Genomic DNA, 25,130 nt, shown 5'->3' with positions numbered 1-25,130 from the left:
GCGCTGTGTGCCACAGTATGTATGTAGAGGTCAGAGGTTTCCTTCTCTTTGCACCATGGGTCCCTGTGATGGAGCTCAACTTTGTAGCAAGTGTTCTAGATGATTTTTATTTCTTATCTTCCCTCTAAGTTACACTTACAGCAAATTTTGAATCAAGAGCTATATTTCAAATTTAAATTTTAACAAATATAGCAAAGATTAGCTATCAACAAGCAAAGCTTGCAGCTATCCTTTTTTTTTTTTTTTTTAATGGCCAAACACCACAGAGCATCTCATTTGGAAACTGGATCTATAATCTGTGCTTTGCAGGCAACTCTTGTTCACTAAATTTAAGAATAGTAGATTTTGCCAAACTGTGATTCGAGGGATATTTTTATTTCCTTTAGCTTTTTACCTATTGTGGTTTTTTATTATGCCCTAAATCCTCATCCAAAAATAATTATAGCACATTTTTCTGGGTTTTATGTGATGTCTATATTGAATTGGTAAGAGAAAATATGTAAAACACATTTCACTGCATATAACTTAAGCCAAACAAGTTATAGTAAGTTAAGATGAATATTGCTATTGCATTAATTATCAAGTCCTTTTCTCGAGGATGTTCAATTTTCAAAATACTGGCCTAAGTGTTGAAGAAAAGATTATGAAACTAAGGAATCTAAGTTAAGTTTATTTTAAGGCAAATACTGTTAGATAAACAGTAATTTAGGAATTAGATAAAATCACTTGGAAGAAAGATTAGAGTAACGCTTCTATAATGTATTTTTATTACTTTTCTAATTATTTCATTTTAAAATTTAAGACACTTTCTCTTAGCATACAAACCCCACAGATTTCATTATCTCACACACAAATATACATATTTCGTTCTCACTTACCCTTGCCCCATGTTCTAATTGGTGTTGTTCCTACCCCCGAAATTTCTTTTCAACCTTCGTTAAGTACATTTTTTCATCCATTTCCTTCTTCTGCTGTACTAGAACACACATTTTAAAAGACTTGGAGTGATGCATCTGAGACCTCTGAGGATGGGTTCCTACAAATGTGAGAAGAAATAAGGGAAGAGTGGCAGGTACCTCAGCATGAGATCAGAACAAGTCAGACATTTGCTGGGGCAGGTGGAAACCACCTGATGAGTCAGACGATATTTCTGTAAATTATTTGAGAATAAAAAATTAATTTATATTCCTTAGTGATTGTTTTTTTTCTAATCTGGCATACATAAATAGAAGAAAATATGTAATTGTTGAAGTATGAAAAGAAGCAGGTTGTTTTCACTTTAAAGGATGATGTAACTTCTTGAGGCAGGAAAGACAGTATGAATAACGTTAAGTGAGTAGATACATTTACAGACAAAAATATTTTTCTACAAGGGAAAACTATAAGAAAAGATTGTTGTCTTCAAATTTAACAACCATTGATCAAATTATTTATAAGTTTCGCATGCACTCTAGATACTACAAGATGTAGCAAAACATTAGATAATATATGATAGTATTTCTGAATGGATCAGGTTCTACTCATTTGAAACAAAAGATATTTATATTTTATCTATTACATGTGGGAATAAGGAAAACTAAAAATATCTTCTTTAACCTTGTGAAAAAGAGGGAAAAAGAACAAGAACAAGAAGAACAAGAAAGAAAAAAGAGGAGGAGGAGGATCACATGAAGATTGAGAACATGGAGAAAGGGATGAACACTAATTAAAACAGTGGATCACACAAAAAGAGAAGTGAATGTTAGAGAATAATGCATTGAGAACAGGATGCCAGTGGAAGCGGGAAGGCACATGACAGAGAGAAACTGGGATAAAAAAAATGTATTATATAAATTTACGATGCTACATAATACTTAAAATTGAAAAAGAATTTTACAGTGGAAAATGTATATTTAAAAATGCTGAAAGAAGGAAAAATATAAATATTTTTTTTATTTCATGTACTTGAATGTTTTTCATATATATATCTGGGCACCACATGCATGCATTGCTCATGGAGGCCAGAGCAGGTGATTAGACACCCTGGAACTCAAGTCAGAGGTGGTCATGAAACACCATATGAGTGCTGAGAACTGAATTCAGCTCCTCTGCAAGAAGAAATGCTTTTAACTGAGTTATCTTCCCAGCTCCAGAAAAAAAAATCATTCAGCATTTTGGATCACTAGTTTTGTGATACAATTTAAAAAAATACAATTGCTGTTATTAAAGGTCAAACTTTTTTTAAACCAGAGAGACACTCATATACTTGATATCATATACTCATATCTTTTGGTTTTTCCAAACCAAAAGCTAATATATCATAGCACACTCATATAAAATTTTACTGCTGACTTTTGTGCTGAAATGATAAAAGAAAATATGGTCAAGACAAATTTTTAAAAAGAGCTGAATTGGGATAATGATTTCAGAGGATGAGTCCATGACAGAGACAGCCAGAGGAAGAGGGAGGCTGAAGCAAGAGGCTGAAAAAAATCACCTCTTTAGTTTGATGTTTAATTTTGTTTCTTTTTGGGTGTGATTTTTATTTGTTTTCTTGGTTTGGGAATGTTTTAATGTTGTATTGGGTTCTTGTTAGTTTTGTGAAAAAAGAATTAAAGTTGGGTGAGCAGGGAGGGGGTGGGGAAGATCTTGAAGGACATCAAAGAGGAGAAGAATGTGATCAAAGAATGTTTAAAATTAAAAACAGTTTTAAATAATAAAAAAAGTAAAAGGAAAAATCTGATTTTCAACCACAAGCACAAAAAGTAGACTGTGTGTGGAATGAGGCAGTGGACTTTCAAAGGCTTCTCTCAATGACATACTTCTTCCAGGAAAGCTACACTGTGCCCCTAAACAGCCTCATTAATTGGAGACCAGGAATTCAAACACCTAAGGCAATAGGGGACTTTTCTCATTTAATCAACCACGACAATACATACAGGTGATTTAAACAATATAAAATCCTCTGATTTTGTCATGGTTGTTATTTTCTCTTTACCATTGTTGTCATGATTCATGAACAGTAAAGTTACAGGATAGGAATATGACATAATTGTAGCTGTAAGGACTGAAATTCATTCAGATATGCTTTAAATAATCCAAACTAAATGTAAACAATTAGTTTTGTAAGTCAATTATTACCATTAGCTTTTTAGTATATAAACCCACAAACATGATACTATTTTTTTATATTGAAGTAGTTTTAGATTATGAGGTTGAGGTGAAATATTTCATTTAAAAAATGTGGTGTCATCTCAAGGGCAATTGAAAGGGAAAGGACTTGCCAGAGGAAAGATGTATACGCACTTCTTTAATCGTCATTAGAAAAGAAAATCAATGTTATGTGTAAGGATTATCCGAGACCACCTCATTAGTAAACAGTTGATGAGAAAATGACATGGGGGTGCTCCCACATCAGAGGTTAAGCCCCCTAAATATCAAGTTTTCCTATTTTCCATCAAAGAATACCAGAAAGAGTATTTTTCTATTACTTTGAACACAATTAATCAAGTAACATGCATAGGAAAATCTAGTGATCTACCAAAATGTTCCCCTTTAAAAAGAATGAATGATCTTCTTAATTAATCATTAATGAATGACTTCTGAAGTATTCCAATACATTAAACATATAATTGGAAGTTATTATGCCTTATAAAACAGTCTGGTAAAATGCAGTGTAATATTTCAAAGTAAGCATATTCAATAATTGATTTGAATTCTTTAATTATATTTAATTAACTTTTGTTCGTGTAACCATGAGAACTTATTACTCCAGGTTGTAGCTTCATTGATAAGTGAGGCCAAATTAGTTCCTCATCTATGTGAGTGCCGTGTGGGTTAGGTTTCCATCATCATGATTGGTGGCATGCACAAGTTGGCCTGTGTTCTCAGGCTCAAATGTTTAGAGGATAAAAAACCCTGGTGGACAATAAAATGGGCATAATAAATGTAATAAATGTAAATTAGTTTTAATGTATGTGTTTGATAAGTAGTATTACAAAAGGTAAAAGTGATAAATATCTCAATACAGTATTTTCAGTCATTGATTTTCAGTTTTTGTAAACAAGAAACATAATTTTAATTTCCAGTGAAATCACGGCATTGCAGGGGAATCTTTAAAATCAATACACTAAACTACAATTGGCATCACTTGAGACATTAAAGACACAATTGTAGTGACCTACCTATACTCACAGACAGAGTGCTGTAGAAAATCTAGCTAAGAACCAGTGAATGTAGTTTTAAGGAAAAGTTCTCAGGGAATTGATAGGCAAGGCAGTGTTTAAGGATCATTTGCAAAGATGTAGAATGAACCCCTTGAGAGCATGGACTGTAGGATGTCACCATCTTCTGTCAAGCTAGTCATTATCTGTCAGTTTTAAGGCACTATTTCCTTCAATCTGATCTATGTTTCTCTTGAAATATTAAAGGAAGTAAATCTGAAGTCAAATTACCACATGCCAGAGAAAAATCACAATGTCCTTTCTCAAATGTTGAGGAATCCTCAAGTTTATTGATACTTGAGTGCTGAGTCAAATTATTAAGAAATCTAGTTATTATAAAAATATGAATAGGTCTTAATTCTTAACTAGGAATCTGTGGTGTTGTTCAACTTGTATATGAAAAGCAATGTTTTTGAATATTGTAGCATGAATCTTAAAAGTTCTTATTAAGAAAAACAAACCTGAATCCAGGTATTGGGGTCAATGCTGGAAGATCAGAGAAGCAAAACAAGCCACAGCTTTCTCACCTCATCAATTCCTCAGCTGATCCTGTTTTCTCAGACTGGAAGCCTCTGTGTCCTCATCCAAATGGATCTCAGCTGAACTGTTGCTCAAAAGCCTAAAAGCTTAACCAGGTCTAGTTCCTGGTCCTCATGCCTTATATACCTCTTTGCTTACTGCCATAACTTCCTGAGATTAAAGGTATAAGTCACCATGCCTGGCTGTTTCTAGTGTGGCTTTGAATTCACAGAGATCTGAATGGATCTCTACCTCCAGAAGGCTAGGATTAAAGGTGTGAGTGCCAACATTTTCTGGCCTCTATGTCTGTCTAGTGGCTGTTCTGTTCTCTGACTCTGGATAAATTTATTAGGGTGCACGATATATTGTGGAACACAATATCACCACAGCATATGTTTTATTATTGAAGTGGGCATGTTTACTCTTAAAAGTCTTTTTCAAAATTAATTATTAAAAATAATCTGCTTTATTTCAGTTCAGTTCATGTTGTTATAAGGCCCAGGAAAGTAGGGGTCACTGGTTAGTACAGTTCCAAATTATTTTTAACTATTTATTTCATATTTTTAGATTGTAATTACCTAATTTTTTCTTTCCATTCATCATTCCAAACACTTCTATATATCCCTCCTTGCTCTTTAAAATTCATGACCTCTTATTATTATTACCTATATATTTATATATGTACATGCATTTATATTCATAATATATAACATAAAAATAACCTGATCATTCACTTGTATATATGTTATTTATATTAGAGTCCCATCACTCAGCACTAAGGATATAATCTATCAATATACAATTATGAATAGTTTCAGAAAATTATTTGAGGAGCTATTTTCTTGAAGGAAATTCTATTCCAGGTCACATGCGTATTGATCATATAAATCTGCAATTTTTATTAGGCATGTTTTGTAAGGACAAAAAACAGCCTCCTAAATAAGTGCTGAAATACCAAGTTCAGATAGTTTACTTGTGTACCAATATGATTGTCATAACTTTAAATAATGACTATAATTTCAAATTTAACTATTTTGTCCCAACTGGTTAAAATCATCTTAAGAAAATCAACAGTGTGTAATGGGAGAAATGTATTCTTGAATTTGTGTATGTTGTTCCACTGGGTCGAAGATATTCAATTTTTCTTTCCCTGGACAAACAAATATTTAGGTATCAATTCAATTTGCATTCTTGAGATGAGACATTTCAACTGCTAGCCTCCTCTCACTGCTTAGAATGCATAGATTTAACCAATATGTATACAAATTAACTTCATTTTATTGCCATGGGCATTAAATTCACTGGGATCTGGTTTTAGAAACTTACGTCTCAAGTCATAGCTGTAATTCTCCTTTTATGGCAGTCTCCTAGCCTAAAAAGTTATTGTTCAAAATACACACATATAACAAATGCGTGCTTTCTTCTGCTTTCCATGGAAATGAACTTACCCTAAAGAAACTTTAGAAGCAATTTCCTCTATGCATGTCCACTGAATTTTCAAAAATTGATTGAGAATTGTCCATTTTTCATTCTAGATAGCAGTCTCTCCAATTTTATGCCTTAAGGACATGAGAGTACATAGCACCGAAAGGGAACTTTCTCAAGCTGAAATGTGGTATCTTCGGACACAGATGTCTTTAAAAATAGGTGCACTTTTGTTTCATTTGGAAGAAAGCAACTATTTTCTAAATATTATGTTTAAAGGCTACCTCCATGTTTTGAAACTCCCAGGTACTTTTGACAGACACCTTAATTCAGAAACATTTTACCATGAAAAAATACATACCACAGGTAATAGAAAAAGTCTGTGACTATACATTATCCCATTTCAGTCCAGTTGAACACTTCTTACAGTGATGCATATTCTTCCCATATTTACAAACACATTTGCTTTTCATTTCTTTGGAGACTTTGAGTGATTATGTAATTGGGTAATCATGGAGGTACCTAATCATACCCAATATCACTAAGGAAAATGGATAAATGTTTCCACAGGGCCAAAGCAAATTGAGATGAATTGAAGAACAGTTGAATAGTATGTACTAATTAATACTTTTTCAGTCACCATGATTGATCTCTTCAAGGAAAATAATCTCCATTACTAAAAAATCACCTCAAAGTACATATTTTTATAAATATCTCTCTAATAAGCCTTGTATGTTTATGCTTCCTTATACATACATGTAATTTTGATGTTTTTTGTATAATACATTTATTGACATAAAATTTATTAAAGATCATTTTGTGTATTACAATGTTTACAGATCTGTCTGGTATGTCTCATTTATGACAAGTTATCCATGAAGTTTGTAAGTTTGTTTCTTCTGTTTATTTTTCTTCCAATTCATTTAGCTTTGATGCAAATGAAAGTTCTTCATCAAAACTAGGAATATTTGTCATGTTTCTTCAGTTGGTTTTTGTCTTCCTTGCCCTCTCCTTCTGTGAATCCATTTGTAATATGTCAGTAAGCTCCCTGATATTACACAAGCCTCTGAGGGTTTTCTTTCTTCTTCATTCTCATTTTTCTGTTTCTGAGACAGAATCTCCTCTATGGATTTGTCTTCTTATTTAGGAATTCATTTTGCTGTTAGTTCAGACCTGCTGAGCCACTACAGTAAGGTTTCATTTAAACGATCGTGTCTTTAAACTTTGGAACAAAACTTTTGACTTTCTCTTTAATTCTTCCAAATTCAGTATGAGGATATCAGTGGTCATAGTTCCTATAGACATTCTGTGTATGAAACAATTTTCTATATGTCTTTTATACATTCAACTATTCATTTGATGATAACATGGCAACATTTAGAATGTTCTTTCCATGTAGTTGTTCTTTTTTTTGTCCTGATTATTTGTATAATAATCCTTCCCAATCTAACTCTATAAAATCTGTATTCCATTTTTGAGGCAGCTATTGAAATTGTTGATTATATTCATAGTAATGATCTAATAATTGGGTGGATAGGCTTATAAATGTTTGTTTTATAAATGAACACCTATTTGCTGTAGGCTTCTTTCTGTGATTTGAGATCTATTATCATGACTTTAACAACCATGTATGAACTATACTTACCTTTTGTTTATTGCATGAAGCTCAAATTCAGCAAGAGGTTAAACTAAATGGCCCACGTAAACTCTCTTGAGGATCTAATACCATTGCATATAGCTGTGAAACCCGGAGCTCAACCCCTTCCAATATAATTCTCCTTGCTATTTTACAAATCTATGTCCTTTTTGTTCATTAATTTTTATTTCATGTATATATGTGTATATACATGTATATTCTTAGTATTACCTGCCCAGTTCATTTATTTTATTACTTTTCTCAAACTGGCCTTTCAAACACTGAAATGTTAAGGAATTATTCTATTTTATGTCTGTAGCTGTTGTTTATTTTTGACAAATGTCACAAAAATGTCATTATCTTTAATGACTCAGTTCTTAGTCAGCATGAGAAAGAAGACATAATTACAAGGCTTCAGCTCTACACATATACTAGAGACAGCAAAGATCATCTTAATAGATGAAGAAAAAAAGTTTTGAAAACAATTCCAACACCTCTTCATAATAAAAGTCCTAAAGTGAGTAGGACTAGAGGAATCTTACCACAACATAGTAAAAGCTATGTATTAGAAACTCATAGTCAATATCACCAACTAGAGATCCACTACTCCTTTTTAATATTAATACTTGAAATACCAGTTGAAGCAATAAGGAAAGAAAATAAATTTAAGGGGATACAGATAGGGAAAGAAAAACTCATACTACCACTATTGGCAGATGGACAAATGCCCACCAAAATTCTCCTAGAAAACTTCTAGAAATGATAAATACATTTAGTAATTTACCAAGATACAGAATCAACTTGCAAAAATCAAAGGATTTTTTTCTATGCACCATCAACATACATAAAGAGAAAGAGATCACAGACATACACCAATCAATTCATAATAGACTCAAAGAAAACAAAATGTCAAGGGAAAAAACCTAATCAAGGATATAATTGAAGTGATACATCTGTGAAGAATAAAATACCTTAGAAAATGGAACATAACCCATGCTCATAAACTGGTAAGGTTAGTATCGTGAAAATGACCATTCTACCAAGTGCCATTTATAGGTCCTATGCAATCCCAATCAAAATACCTTTTTTTATTCTTCACAAATATAAAAAAGTTATACTAAAATTCATATGTAAGTACAAATACCTTAAACATTCAAAATAATCTTGACCAGAAAAATACAATGCTAAAGGAATTGCCTTTGCAAATCTCAAGATATACTTCAGAGCATTAGTAATAAAAACAACAGGTTACTGGCATACGAACAGACATGTGGATGAATAGAACATGAGTACACATAACTTCAGCCATTTAACATTCAACCAAAATCCCAAAAACTTAAGCAGGACAAAAGAAACTATCTTTAACAAATGGTTCATAGGAACACTTACTGTCAACATATAGAAGAATGAGATTAAACTTGTACCTATCACATTGCACAAAACTAACTCCAAATGCATCAAAGGACTGAATATGAAACCTGAAATACTAAAATTGTTTAAAAGTATATGAAGTACCATGCATTATATAGGTATTGAATATGACTTTATAAACAGGATTGCATTTTACCAAGAATTAAGGTCAACAATTGACATGTAGGACCTCATAAAACTAAACAGATTCTGTACAGCCAAAAAGAATAATCAATTGGTTGTAGGGGAGGCCTGCAGTATGGGAGAGTTTCAGACATTATCCCTGAAAACAGACAAACAAATAACATTATACAGACTGAGCAGATTGTAGTTATGGATTTAGGAAAATACATTCATATACATAGATATGTATGTAGGTAACAATAATTAATGAAAGAGGCAGCCATTAATTTGAAAGGCAGAAAGGAGGAGTATTGTTTTAATAAAATCTCAATCGTTTAATTTTAGCAATAAGGACTTGGGAGCCAGATGTTGGTGTAGCTGGATGTTTCTCCAGTTCTGCCCAACCCTGCAGTCTGGATGAATCTCTCCCAACCATGTACTGCAGTTGGTTGGCCCCAAGTAAACACACAGAGGATTATATTATAAGCCTCTTTTATTATAAGTTATATTATAATTATAACTGTTTGGCCATTAGCTCAGGCTTATTACTGACTAGCTTTTACAAGGCTTCAGCTCTACACATATACTAGAGACAACAATGATCATCTTAATAGATGGAAAAAAAACGTTTTGAAAAAAAATCCCAACACCTCTACGTAATAGAAGTCCTAGAGTGAGTAGGACTAGAGGAATCTTACATTTAGAGGAATCTTACTTCAACATAACTTAACCCATAATTCCTATCTATGTTTAGCTACATAGCTTGGTATCATTTCTCATTTCTACCTCGTCATCTTGCTTCCTCTGTGTCTGGCTGGAGACTCTTGACTCTCCTTTATCCTCTCCCTATCTCTCTTGGATCTTCCGGCCTGGCTCCATTGTGCCCTGCCATAGTCCAATACAGCTTTATTTATCAACCAATAAGAACAAGACATATTCACAGTGTCTCTCTCCTAGGAGTTCCTGCCTGCCCCTAAGCTGCCTTGCCATAGGACAAAGCAGCTTATTTATTAACCAATGGGAACAACATATATTCACAGCATACAGAAAGACATTCCACAGCATGCTGGGGTAAAATCTGCTAGCTCAGAGAGACAGATAAAGCACCCAGCAGACATCCCAGAAAGAAACTTTTCTCTTATGCTGTCTCAAATAAGACTCTTCCAAACCAATGTTCCTCTTTCCCTTTCTGTGTGTATCTCTGTCTGTCCCCTGTCTCCCTCTTGTGCTCTATGTTTTTTTTTTCCTTGTTCACTTACTGCCAACTGGTTGCTTTAACTGACACTTGACCTATGGTTGACTTTATTTAACCATGTTTACAATAAACAGAAAGCTCTTGAATTAAAGGTGTGTGCTAGGACTGAGCCACACAACTGGAAACAGGTTTTTCCAGTGAGCAACACAGTCTCAGGATTCATGGTGTGACCAAACATCCTGTAACATTCCCCCCTTTTTATCTAAATAAAAAAGAAAAGCTTTAGAGAGTCAAACCTATTCTAGTCCCTTATTTAACAACAGGCATTAAATCATTTAATTGCTTTGTGGATATTTTTCTCTGGTGCTGGTGGGGAATGATTGAATCAAATTTGATATCAGGGCTTTGGGGAGTCCTCTTAGAGCATTTTTGATGGAAGAAGTTTTTCTTGCCTGTTTCTTCTTGATCTATATTCATTAGTCCAATGATGGGGTCTTTATCACACCTTCTATATATTCAAAGGCTGGGGCCTTCTTGTTGGATTATCTCTAGGGAAAAAAAAAACATTGCTTTTAGAAGTGCATCACCTAAAATCCCTTTTTAAATGATCTTGCTTACCACAACTCAAATATCTGACATTTGATTTTTCTAAAAGCTTTTAGAAATTACTTCTATCAGAATAGTATCATAAACTTGAGATCTGATATCAGCAATATTTCTATTCCTTTTGTTTATTGGTGATGATCTTGCCTGTAAAGGCCTAATCATCCATTTGCATTCTGAATTCACATTTTTAAAAGTCAAAGATTCAATTAATGTTTGTCTGACTTCTGAATCTAACACTATTCTATACACAGCTAAAGTCAATCTTTGCAAAAAGAGTACCAGTAAAAACTTCTTTTGGGTTTTGTATAATTTTAATAAATGACTTAGACCTCTTTTTTGATTATTTAAATTTTTCCCAAGAATTTAGGGCTGCTAAATGAGATAGTGCCAAAGTGTGATCATCAATTTCAAGCTGTCTTTGTAATTCAGCATATTGATCTTCACCTAGAAATTGATCTTGGGAAATATTAATACCTCTAGCCCTATTTCTTTGTTCTATGGCCCTCACTTTCTGTTTCCTCCATGTCTGCCATTGTAACTGAGGACTAGCTTCCAGTATTGCTCTTGCCAAATCTTTTCAGTCTTGGAGGATAATTCTTTTCTGATTTGTCCATGAATTTAATATCTGCTTCATATAGGATGAAGACATACCATATGAAACCACTGCTTCCTTAAATCTCCTCATATCTAATGTTTATATCGGAACCAGTTTACCTTATTGATAACCTTGGGGTTGCCTATCATCTGCTGGTAGGTCTTGTATAATAACTGGATAAACTAAGGTTGGTTTTCTAACAACCTTGGGCTGCCCCCTTAAGTTTCATCATGTGGTGATGTGATAGGTTTTTCTCTAAATTCCTCTGTCTGTGTCTGAGTCTAAGTATATTTCTTATTTTCATTTAAAAGTCTTTTTAAGGCTTGAATCTTATCACTTCACTTTTTATATTTGTTACAAAAAAATCCCACTATGGTTATTAAGGATAAAAAAGGAATTACCAGACTGATAGTAATTATAATTGATATTATGTCAATGATAGTCCAGTCATTTATTTTTTTTTATTTTTAAGCCATCTAAAAGAGCATTACACAGGGTTCTAACATCACATATTATATTTTTTCAACCTTAACATGTAAAAGAATATTTATTTTAATATTACTTAACTCTCCTTGAGGACTTTCCAGGTGTCTTACCAAATCTGATGACTCTTCAGTTTGTCCACAACTGGCATGATTTCTCTATCCATGTGCCCCACATTGAGCAACAAATGTGATTCTCAACACAATCTCAATTTATTAATTTTATCAATGAAGACTCAGGAGCCAAATGCTGAGGTGAAAGCCTGTTAGCTTCGAGAGGCAGAGAAAGCACCCAGCTTTCCTTTTGCTGTGCAGACATTCCAGAAAGAGACTTTTCTCTTATGGCATTTCAAACAAGACTCCTCCAACTCAATGTTCCTACCTTCCATTTCCTGAACATCTCTCTATCTATACTCTGACTCCCTCTTACTTTCATTTTTTCTTGTTCACTTCCTGTCAACTGATTGCTTGCTCTGACTTTTGACCTGTGGTTTGACTTTATTTAATCCTGTTTACAATAACCAGAAAGTCCCTAGATTAAAGGGGTGCTAAGGCTGAGTCACATGACAACTAGAAACAGGTTTTTCAAGCAAAAAAAAAACACAATCTCAGGTTCACAGTGTATCAAATATTCTTCAACAGAAGAGTAATATGGAAAAATTTAGAAAGATAAAAGGGAAAGGAAAACTGATTTGACTGTAATCTAAAAATGTAAAAGAAATAATTTTAAAATCCAGTTATGACAAAAAGAATATCTTTAAGTCTATGAAGTAAAAATAGATGTTATCATTCTTTTATATGTTTTGGATATTTGAGAGAAATACAAGAATTAGAATAAATGGTAACTAGAGCAAATGTAAATGTTCTCCAGCTTGAATGTTATTTGCATGAATTCACATTGTTAACAATCATTCTTTTATAATTCAAAGTATAGGAATATAAACAAAAATTACCATAAGTTTACTACTTTAATTCTACTTATGATATATAGAATGGCACAAACAACATGCTAGAACATAATCAATTAATAGATAATGGCAGAAAATACTGTTTTCAACTCATAGTGTTAAGTTTCAGATATGTTGTTATAATTGATGAGCTCTTTTAGGATATTGACAGATATTGGGCTTTGAACACTATACAATTAGCTAAGTAATATTAGCAATTTTTCAATACATGTCATAAATATAATTTTTAAATGGTCTTATGTGTCATTGTTTCCTACAATAGAAATATACAATTTTGGCTTATAAACTGAGACTCTAAAAATTTAATTAAACTCAATATAGTCTAATAATTTGTATTTTATTTTTATCATGAGTAGTTGCATTTTACATTTAGTAAAATTCTCATAATGTAGAACACATTAAAATAAGTGATTTGATTTTCTGAAGCTTTTACTTAACAAGTAATATATAAATATATTTAGTAGTTCAGAATCCAATCACCACACATCTAGCTAAAGCCTAAAATTCTTCTGAAGAGACAGTGATCTTGAAGCTTTGGGCCAATCCAAGTATCAGGAGGAATTCTTCAGAGTCTGTCTTGTGATTATAGTAATCATTAAATCATAAAATGTTTTTAAGGACATGGAAAAAGCCAATTGCATGAAACTGTACAAATTGGTCTTGCTATATTGGCTTGTGTTTTTTAAGAAAACTTCTTTGAATTTAACAGAACAAGTATGTTCTATTTTTCCCTATGTTAAGCAATAGATGTTTGATGAGTTTTGGTTATTTTTTTTAGTTCATTTTAAATTTATTTTTTGTTCGTTTCTTTGTTTATTTTTGAGATGTAGTCTTCCTACACTTTCTAGAAAGCTAGTTTCTAACTATGAAACTCATGAGCTTATGTAATCTCACCTCAGTTGGGATTGTCATTGTATGTCACTAAGCCTCTCTTAATATTCTGTTCATCAAATTGTGTTTGTTTAATCTAATGTGAAGGTTTTAGACCAAGAAAATAGGATAAAGCAATATTTTAATTGTAATGCCATTATTAACATATACTAATAAACACACAGCACACAGTATTTTTTTTTACTTGTTTATAGGGTTACAGTGAAGATGGAGGGCCATTCCAGTGGGTCAAGGAGCAAGCAAGGCTTTTCTTGCTTCAAATCGACAAACTTTCTATCACTTGTAGTGATCTTTTTTTGTGCCTTTCTAAGTAATTGAACTACCTCTATTTGTACAAGGACATGTGAAAATGCAGACAGAAACATTATTGACTTAATTAATAATGATACTCCCAGAGGCACACACAATATTGTTCTTACAGCTTGAAATATTAGTTGTCAATATGTTCACATAGTTCAAAAAATTTCTTTCCTTTGGAAATTGGACTTGTTAGAGAAGGCAGTGCTGACTTAATTAGTTTAAGTTGATAGGGGAAAATGTGCATTAATGACCTGTGACTGGACAAGAACAAACATTTGTAAGAGAGTGGTGGTCTAATATAGCATGGGATTTTGCTGGGCTCAAACATATCTCAGCAAAGACAGATGAGGAAAGGCATACTGAATCTTACAAAATCTTGGGGAAAAATATGCAATAGTTGGCTCCTTGGTTGCTGATGGATCAAGTTCAGATCCTTGTTGTTGTTGTTAGAGGAATACTATTGATTCCAGACCCAACTTTTAAGTATCTCTACATTCTGTGATTTTTGTGGGACTTATGTGTCCAAGCTTTTATAACTAGGATGCACAGTGTTGAATTTTCATCTGAACTGAAACGTTGACACCTGGAAGGAGAATATAAAGACGTAAATAGATATTACAAATCCAAGTACAAGAAAGCTGAAATTAGCAAGATTCACTGGTCTTTCCACAAGGCTATAGAAGTTATCCATTTCTGTGACAGCTGGTGCTAAGTCCACACAAAGTACTAGAGTCCACTAAGGAATGCTGATAGCAGGATAAATAGTCTTCTGTATGGAAGAGGACAGAAACTGGTTATGCAATACCAAATGGTAAGACCTGAAAATATACATACAGGTAACTTACAAACTGACATGTTACATTTAGGAATATATATGCATATAAAAATATGGATCCAATAGCAATGAGAAAAGAGGCAATGAATTTGAAAAAGAGCAAGGAGGGGCATATGGGAGGATATGGACGGAGACAAGGAAGGGAGAAATATAATTATATTATAATCACTTTATCTTCTTTTTATTTATTTTTTTCACCATACAATACAACCTGACTTCAGATTCCCCTACCTCCTATTCTCCCAGTGCCCCCCTCTATGACCTCCCCTCTCCTCCAGATCCACTCTGCCCCACTGTGCTGTCACCCCCCAGAAAAGAGCAGGCCTCCCAGGAACACCAACCAAACACAACACATGATACAATATCAGGTACAAATAAAAATAGCTTTGGAGAAGGCATAGAGTGTTGACAAGTGTCTATGTGGGTGTTGTAAAGTAAATTTATATGTGAATCTGAAGACTGATTGCAAAAACAATCCAATGTGCTCTGACATATCCTCCCTATCTTGTTCTCCCATCTCATTCTCTCTCTCTCTCTCTCTCTCTCTCTCTCTCTCTCTCTCTCTCTCTCTCTCTCTCTCTCTCTCTCTCAGCTTCTCTACTCCCATTGGGCTTGTTTTCTGGAGAATCTTAATACAAAAATATTTTGATATCTCAAAATATTTCACTTTGAATAACTACAGGTTTCTTCTGAATATTTATAGTAATGACAATATACCAAAAAATTTTCCAAAATAAAACAAAATACAAAGCTACAAGAAACAAATTCTTCTACCCTGCAGGATAGGCAACAAGCTGTCAATCTGGAGCTCTCTCTTTTCAGCTCCATTTCAAGGCAAAATCCTTTCCTTAAGTACTTGATACACCCCTGTTCTTTGTATTTATAGCATCCCTCTCTTTTCTTGAATCAGAAAGGCACTCTAATGTTAAGCATGTTCATACATAGAAAGAAAGTCAAAGATAACAAAACTGGTAAGAAACAGAAAATGAAAAGAGAAATGTTATCAAACAAAGAACCAACTGAGAAAATATTAAAAAGAAAATTAGGGATATGACTCTGTTTAAGAACACTTGATGCTCTTAGATAGAACCTGGTTCCATTACAAGCAACCACAAGGGACCTCAAAACTCCATGTAATTTCTGTTAAAGTGGTTCCAACTTCTTTTGGCCTCTCTGGGCACTAGACTTAAAAGAAGTGCACCTGCATATATGCAGACACACACACATATACATAAATTACCATTTTAAAAAGGAAATAGGAAGAAGCACCAAGGAAAAAAGAAAAAAAGTGGAAATGTGTGACATTGTTTAAAATACTTTTTCATATAACTAGCTTTTATATTTGAAATGAAAGAGAAATAATATATAAATTACATGTTAAAAATCAAACTTAAATATGAAGCATTTGTTCTTCCTACAACTTTTTTTTTATTTTTTATTTTTATTTTTGATTTTCTTACAAAAGATCTCAAGAGGCAGTAAAATAGTTCATAAGGTAGGGGAGCAGCTACTGAGCCTGATAGCCTGAGTGGAAGCTTTACAAAGCACATGGTCTATAAGATACTCTGCACTGAATGCTCTCTGACATACACCAAGGCACTTTCAGACACACACACACACAAACACACACACACACACACACACACACACACACACACAGATGTTACTTCAAAATTGAGAGGCCAAAGTTTCAATTATTCCAATCTGTGATGAACATAACCATGCTAATAAGATAAGCAAAGGCACAAAAATAAGTGCTTTAGGCAAAGAGCAATCCGTGTTGAAGAGATATGGTGGCATTCTTAGCTGAGGAACAGGAAAAGGAGGATGGAAATGCCTGCTGTTCACAGCTTTACAGCTGACTTCTGTGTTTTGCTCTGTCAACTCCCTGGTTATCTAGTGTAAGGTTCTATGGTTTCTGAACATCTGAGCTTAAGTTTTCCCAAAATGCAACTTTTGCAAATAATGGCCCAAACTAACAAGTATGATTAATCCAAATTTAAGAATTAATGTCTCTGCTGAGACTCTTCAGGTCTGCTCTCTGTTTTGGTTCACCTTAATATCTACATAATTTAGCCACTTCTCCCACAGTTTACAATTTTGATAGGCATTGATTTTGCATTTCACTTGAATTTTATTAACATGGTTGTTTAGTTTTACTTGTATTTGTTTGAATAATTTTCCCCTTGGGACATCTATATTCCTTGTTTTATTTTCATAATAAAAATGAACATTTTAATCCATTTTTTCTTTACATGTATTTTCCTGGAAGATCCTACCAACTATGTCTTCTGTTTTATTTAATGTTAATACTGGTTTTGTATATGAGTGGCAAGTTACCTCTTCTTTCCTTAGAACCCTGAGTTGGAAAAACAATTAACTTCCTTCACTGGTAACTTTTGTGAATAAAGCTGAGACATGCTGACATTTCCTTCTTGTACTTTTCTTTCTGTTCTTCCCCGTATACCAGACAATAGTTAATTCAACAATTCAGTTATATCATTCAGTTATTTCTTGGGAAAAATTGTTCTGAAACACTTATTTCAGGAAATTAATGTATTAGATAGTTCTGTGGCTCGAGTTAAAACTCTATTTCTGGGAAACATTCACCCTTTTCGGATTATCACGTCACTGACAAGCTGCTCTCTGCTCAGAACACCTTTGTATTCTCCCTTTGTTATGATTCATCTAATTGCTTTGATCTTGGCCTTTTCCTCTGTAGTCACACAGTTTCTATAGGCCACTTCCCCTCTAGGTGAAGAACTCTAGCTTTTACCAGATCCATTCTGTTCTGTTCTGTTTAGAATGGGTTTAATATTTCCATATTGTCATTTTCTCTCTCAAGATGTTCCCCCTAATCTGTATCCATCACTGTCACCTAACTTGATTGTCCTGGTCTCTCATCTTCTAATTTTTAAAGTCAGTAAGTTCGTGAAGTACATACAAGTCACTGGTGGAGCATTTATTTGGACACATTGAGAGCAATTTCGTGCTCTCCTCCAAAAACGGCCCAGATTGGAGCCTTTTTCTCATTACATTCTTCAGGTTTTTTTTGTTTGTTTGTTTGTTTTGTTTTTTCATTGCTTACATAGTTGTTAAACCTTTTTGCATTGCTAACATACTTAGTATCCAGACTGGCAGCATTTACCATTTCTCTTTACTGCTTTGCCCAATTCAGAATACTTTTTGGTCTGGGAGTACATATTCAGATTTGTGGGTGGCGTGGGAAGAGAAGAGGAAGTGATGGAGAGGGAGGGGGTTGAAGTTTTGGTAGGAACTTCTAACAAGAACTGTTCTCTAAGATATCAGGAATGTGTAATATAAATATATATATATTTCCAAAGCTGTATATGTACCAGCAAAAATTGATTCATATGGACCCTACAGCTCAAATTTGTCACAACTCAGACCAGTTTTTGCTACCATTATACACAGAGGGTAAACAGAAAGACATTTCTTGTGGTAGCATCTCAAAAATATACTCATTTACACAAACTGCAAAGTTAAGTCATTAAAAATATATTTTTAGAGACAATAATTAGAAAAGGGCATGACTTTAAATGTAGAATTATCTTCATACTATTTTTTGGAGTATTTCATCTATTATATCAGTTGTTTGTTTTGATTACATGAAAAAATTTTGATAAACTGCTCTGTAGCTTTAGTTTCACACACAGGTTGTCATTTTTGCTCATTAAGATAATTTAAATAATCATTATTGAGCAGTAATAGTTTTATTTTCTATACAAGATAAAACCACAGAAATTTTAAAGATAATATTTTAAAAATTCAATGGTAAATTTTAGAATTTAATTTTTTAATTTTCCATTGTAAATTAATTTTTTATGTTAGCATGTAATCTAATTGATTTCATTATGGCATCATACAAACAGATGTCATCACATTCAATAATTTTAAAGAATATATTTCTAGAAATGAAAAACTTAGCCATTATATAACATTAAAGTATAATAGCTCCTATTCAGTTATCTTAAACTTATATGCAATTACCTTATAATAAACAGGTTCTTAAATTTCACAGTTTTGAAAGTGGAAGTGTGGTTGGGATTTATTGCTAAGTGAAGAATAATTTAAAAGAGAAGAGAGTGGAATTAGAGGAATACTAGAGATAGAAATGTTTAAATGGAAACGGAGCAAGGGGAATTGGGGCAAGTTCATGGTGAAGGAGAAAGATCAAACCAAGCTATGGCTGGAGAAGTCAAACAGAATTCCATTTGTTTGTAAGGTCACTAAAAATACATTTTTAAGAAAAAGTTGGTATGGAACCAAAATGCATGGGTGAATAACACTGCTTTCGGAAACTACATGATTTTATACCACAAAACCTCCTTGTGAGCTGATGTATAGGGAGCCCACAAAGACTCTTTCAACGTAAGCTGCTGTTGTTCTCACTGACTGTCCACTAGGACTCGATTATAATACATTATCGCTGAAGCTACCACATCTGAAAACTAGACACAGGGACGTCATTCCCGAACTGAGATAGAAGCTGCATCCCCACTGCCAAGCACTCATAGCTCCTTTAAGGAGCTGTGCAGGTTGTTTGGTAAAACACTGGTGTCACTCTGTTCAGGATAACACACCACTTTCCAATTGCCTTGTTGTTACACGGTGAGGAATACCTAACTGGTACTACAATCATGCTCAATGGTTTGTGGCTGGAAAGTCACAAGTCCTGGAGTGGAATCTGTTAAATAGAAGTTAGGGTTAAATATCCACATCCTTGGAGTAGTTCTATTCTCAGCTTTGGTCCAAGAAGTTTTTTGTGTTTTTTTTTTAATTATTATTTATTTATTTAATATAGGAGAACAGGAGGATAAGGGAAAGCTCTGAAATGTTCTTTTCTGCTATGACATGAGCATCACAACCAAGAACACACAGCACCTGTGGCTACCTTCACAAAATAAAGCCCTGAAAACAGGAAGGTAACCAGTCAGGAAGAATGGTTATCAGGGGCAGAAGAATGTCCGTGGTCCATGCTGCTGTCAAAACCATGTGGCAGTCCATGAACCGTGTCCATGCTGACTAGAAAGGACAGGGAAGTATCTTCTGCAGTGGAATTGGTGGCTGCAGACTCACAGTTGAGAAAGAGAGGCAGAGAAGGGTTTGGGGACAACCCCTACCCTTACCCCCTGGGAAAAAAAAGTAACAACCTAGACAGGAAGCCATCGAAGAGAACTCTTAAACCTTGCAGTAAGGATGCAGAAGAGTAGCTCTCTACAATAGATGGCTATGGGCAGCCATGGGGATGTGTGTGGCAAGGATTCACTTTTCTTTAAGGGATTGGCCACTAGGAGTTTGACCATGCTCCATTCACATATGGACAAGACAAATTGGACTTTTTGAAAATCTTGTTTTTTTGGGTGGGGGGAGAGAAGGCCACAAGGGGAGGAGTGGGATTAAGAGTGATCCATGTGAAATTCAAAATTAATCAATAAAAAAGAGAAAATAAAAAAAAATACTTGTACAATGACATCTTAATCATCTGTAAACTTTGTAAAAAGAAAAAAGATAAAAAATGAGCTAAAATTTCATGTGCATGTTTTCTTCTCACATAATTATTATGACGAATAACTGGTAGGATTTAATAATTAAAAATATTGATTTTATTTTAAGATATAAAATAATTATAGTGAGTTTGAAAAGGGCCTTTTAGCACGCTGCCTATCTTGTGTTTCACAAGGAAGCCAGAAGAGCAGCAATGGAGTCAGGAAGAGAAGAAAGAAACAGCTCTCCTGTTTCTTCTCACGAACAAAGGTTTTCATAAGCATTTTCATCACGCTGCATTTTAAAATGTCAAAGAGAAGTTGAATCACACAGGAACTCAAGCAAAAAAATGTTAAGGGCAGACTAGAAGAGGGAATATTTTAATTTGTCATTTTACATTTCCAGGTTCTTGGAGAGTAGAAGGTAAAACATGGAAAAAATGCGTGTTTTATTTTTGATGTTGACAAAGGAGGAGAAGAAACATCCAAGGACATACTCAAACTTGGATTTTACCATGCATATCAGATTTTATCCCATTAAACCAAATGAATTGAAATCAGTTCCCCAAATAAGAATATACATTCAACACTATCAATATGCTGTGAAAAAAATCCTTCCTATCGTAATACCAATTTTAACTACTATTAAAATGTGCTTCCTTATTGGTTTAATTATTATGGCAACTCCACGTAGTTAAAAGGGAGGTTTATTTTGTGGGGTAACTTCCAAGTGAAGGGATAGGTTACAGGGTCTGGGAAAAGTGTGGCGCAGTCCCGTAGTGTTCTCTGGAGAACTCTGTTCATTCTACTGCCAGCGTCCAGGATCCGGGAAACAAGAGAGCTCGCCCATCTGGATCTCAGAGGCCCTCCCTCTGCTCTGCCTCAAAGGAGGTGGTACTTCCAAGTCAAAGCTGGAACCACTACCCACTACACTTCCTTTCAAAGCTACATTTAGTAACATGACCTGGAAGTTAAATGGGCTTCAGAAAGAACAGTGGAATTTTAAGTGGACATTTTCATCATCTAGTAGACTAAAATCCCCTGAAAATCACTAGGTTGTTAGTACTCATTGTCTTTTAGATCAAATCTATCCTTCTGTTCCTAGAGAGGATAGAAATGGTGATTTTTGCAAACTATTCCAGTCCTTCACGGAGATAATGGCATTAGATATGCAAGAGAGAAGGTAGTATTCATGGACACCCCAGGTGCTTTTTATTTTTTTTCTCTGCTCCTATCAAATGCTGCTCCAGCAAAGGTCATGAGTGTAGAGCTCAGCTTTCTGCCAGTTCAATGTTAACATGATCACTATCTTAAGCTCTATCCAACAATAACCAACAGGTAACTCAGCACAGAGATTTGAGCATCAGCTTCAGGTCTCATATAGGACTCCAGGCATCTGCTGCCATGACTTCTGTTCCTGTTTGCTTTCATCCATTATTCTCTTTGTATGAGATTTAAAATCCCTTTTTCTTTTATTTGTGACTTTTTGTCCATGTAAAATACCCACTTTGAGTTCTCTTATGATTGAATCATGACTGCTAGAATATGTGATACATAAAAGTAAATCTGTTCCATTTCTGTCCTGTTGTCCCCACATAGAGTCTCCCATTATGTCATTATTTTACATTCTTAGTTTCTGTGTTAGTTCAGATTATATACTCACATCTGAAAATTTGGAGCTAGGAACTACAAAAGTGAGAGAACATGCATTGTTTCTTTTGTTTTTCTGACTCTGTATTAACTCACACAATATAATATTTCCTAATTCCATCAGCTTACCTGCAAATGTATTATTTCATTTTTCTTTATAGTTGAGCAACATTTCATCCGTGTATATTTACCATGTTTTCATTATCCATCCATACATGGAAGCACATGAAGGATGCTTCTATTTCTTAGCTACTGTGAATATAGTAGAAATGAGTATTACTGAGCAAGTATATGTGGAATAAGATGTCAAGTCCTTTGAGCCAATGAGTAGGATAACTGGGTTGTATGATGGATGTACTTTTAACTCTTTGAGTAGCTGCACAAGTCTTCATTCCCTCCAGCAGTGAATGACTATCCCCTGCTCCCCCTCTCCTCCTCTCCTCACATACTCTTCAGTATTTGTTGTCATTTGTTTTTATGACCTTAGTCATTCTAACTCAACCCTAATCAAACTGGCTTTTCTTGGTAGAAAAGGGAAACTATTACTGAAAAGCACAACATGTCACAATGTAGAGAAGTCTGCTGTAAGACTGTCCTTTCCTAAAAATGAGAGAAGCCGCATCCATGATACTACAACAATATTTCAGCTTAAACACTACCTGAAAAATGAAATATTAATACAAAGACTGGCATGGAAGGGAAGAATCTCAAGAAGCCACACCCTAGACAAGGAACTACAGGCAACTAACTAATGAGTGCTAAGAGGGAAAAATTAGCCTCTCCAAGAGATGAGACTCCTAAATGTTTATACAATACAAAGTAGTCAGCCCTAAAATCATATATACATATGCATACTACATGTATTCAGCAAGTTGTATTTATATTTGTGTGTGTGTGTGTGTGTGTGTAAAATAATCAAGAAAAAAGAGGCCAACAATTTAAGATGGAATAGGGGCAAAGCATTGGAGGAGTTAGAGAGAGGGGATGTGTGGTGGATTAGAGCAAGAAAGTGATGCAATTTTATTTTAATTATAATTAATTCAAAAATAAATGTGGTACAGCAGCACATTTCCAGAGGCACACGGAGACCTAGTTAAATCTGTTTATGGTTTACTTGGGTTCATTCACTGACTCTTCGATATCAGTTTATCAGAAGAAGTTGAGCATCATTAACTAGGTCTACGTGTGTCTTTGCAAACATGTTTCTGCAACAGTGTTGCTGGAGGGCTTCTCTCCAGGTTCCCCAAGCCCCACAGTCCCACAATCCACTTATAAAATAATCACTCAGACGCTTATATCACTTATAAACTGTATGGCTGTGGCAGGCTTCTTGCTAACTGTTCTTTTATCTTAAATTAACCCATTTTTATAAATTTATACCTTGCCACGTGGCTGGTGGCTTCCCAGCGTCTTCACATGCTGCTTGTCCTGGCGGTGGCTGCAGTGTCTCTCCCCTCAGCCTTCTGCTTCCCAGAATTCTCCTCTCTCCTTGTCCGACCTACTTCCTGCCTGGCCACCTACTTCCTGCCTGGTCACTGGCCATCAGTGTTTTATTTATATAGAATGATATCCACAGCACAACAGGTTCACTTTTTAATAATTTTTATATTTAAAATATAATTACATCACTATTTCCCTGCAATCTATCCCACATCCCCTCTCTTCTAACCCTTCCAATGCTGTGCTGAGACAAAGGCAATGTACTAACCTGGAAGATAAATGCACGCAGCAGAATTCTTTCATAAATCAATAAGAATGACAAGAGGGATATAAAAAATTTAGTGCTGTATCAGAGTAAAAATGATTTTTACTCTATAACAATTGTTAAGAATTCTTTAAGAAAACAGAGGTATGTATTCTAGATAGCTTTAAGATACCAGGACATGTTTAAAGGTGAGAAAAATCTGAAGAAGCTGAAAAGTGCCTTAAGCTACCAGCAACATGTTGGATGGAGTTCAGCTGTGTTAAGACTTCAACATTTGCTTAAGGCATTTTCAGTATTTTTCCCCTTAATGATACCTGATATGTTAAGCTGAATATGGTGCTTTAAAACATTTCAGTTAAATTTGAAGGTGTCATCTTATTAATGACATCTAATTAGTAGGTTTGAAATGAACACCAAAACAAACTATTTGGTTGTTTGTCTTTCATCCCAAGTAGCCTCAAATGATGTGCTGTACCAAAGCAATTTTATTAATGTTTTCAGATGCTGGTAGCTCTCCTGGCATTGACCTTTAGAATTATTGAAAAATAGAGGAAATAAGACTCCTTCTGGAAATTCTAAACAGTCTCCCGATGCAGTAACCTTGCTTAATGCCTGATCCTATCACCTTGACTGTGACCAAAAGTCAGGGCTTCCCACTCAGCAGAAAACAGATCATTTATTCTCTTAGCAGGAGCTCTCTCCTGTGCCATTAATGATTCATATAGGTCATGTTTAACAGGGCCAAGTGCTTCCAAGTTTTCTGTATCACAAAGTGCAACTTCTGTTGTACACGAATAGCCTCATGGAAAGTCCAGAGTGATGCTCTCAGCACCAGACTCTTGGTCTGATGACTGACCAAGGAAGGAAAAAGGAGCAAATAAAGACAGCATAAAATTGTTAGAATATTGGCTATGAATCTTGCATGAAGAATCACAGAAGATCTTAATGTATTTGCCTGTTTACATCTGAGACTCAAATTTGATGCCAGGTTCAGTAAGAAACCTGAGAAAGTATTCAATGGTGTGACTAGTTCCATAATAATGTCTTGATACTTCTAGCTTTCTCCTTTACAAATAAAAGA

Source organism: Peromyscus maniculatus, chromosome 15, assembly GCF_049852395.1.
Source record: "Peromyscus maniculatus bairdii isolate BWxNUB_F1_BW_parent chromosome 15, HU_Pman_BW_mat_3.1, whole genome shotgun sequence".
NCBI lineage: Eukaryota > Metazoa > Chordata > Mammalia > Rodentia > Cricetidae > Peromyscus > Peromyscus maniculatus.
The sequence above is the reverse complement of the archived record's forward strand: the minus strand, read 5'-3'. Positions refer to the sequence as shown.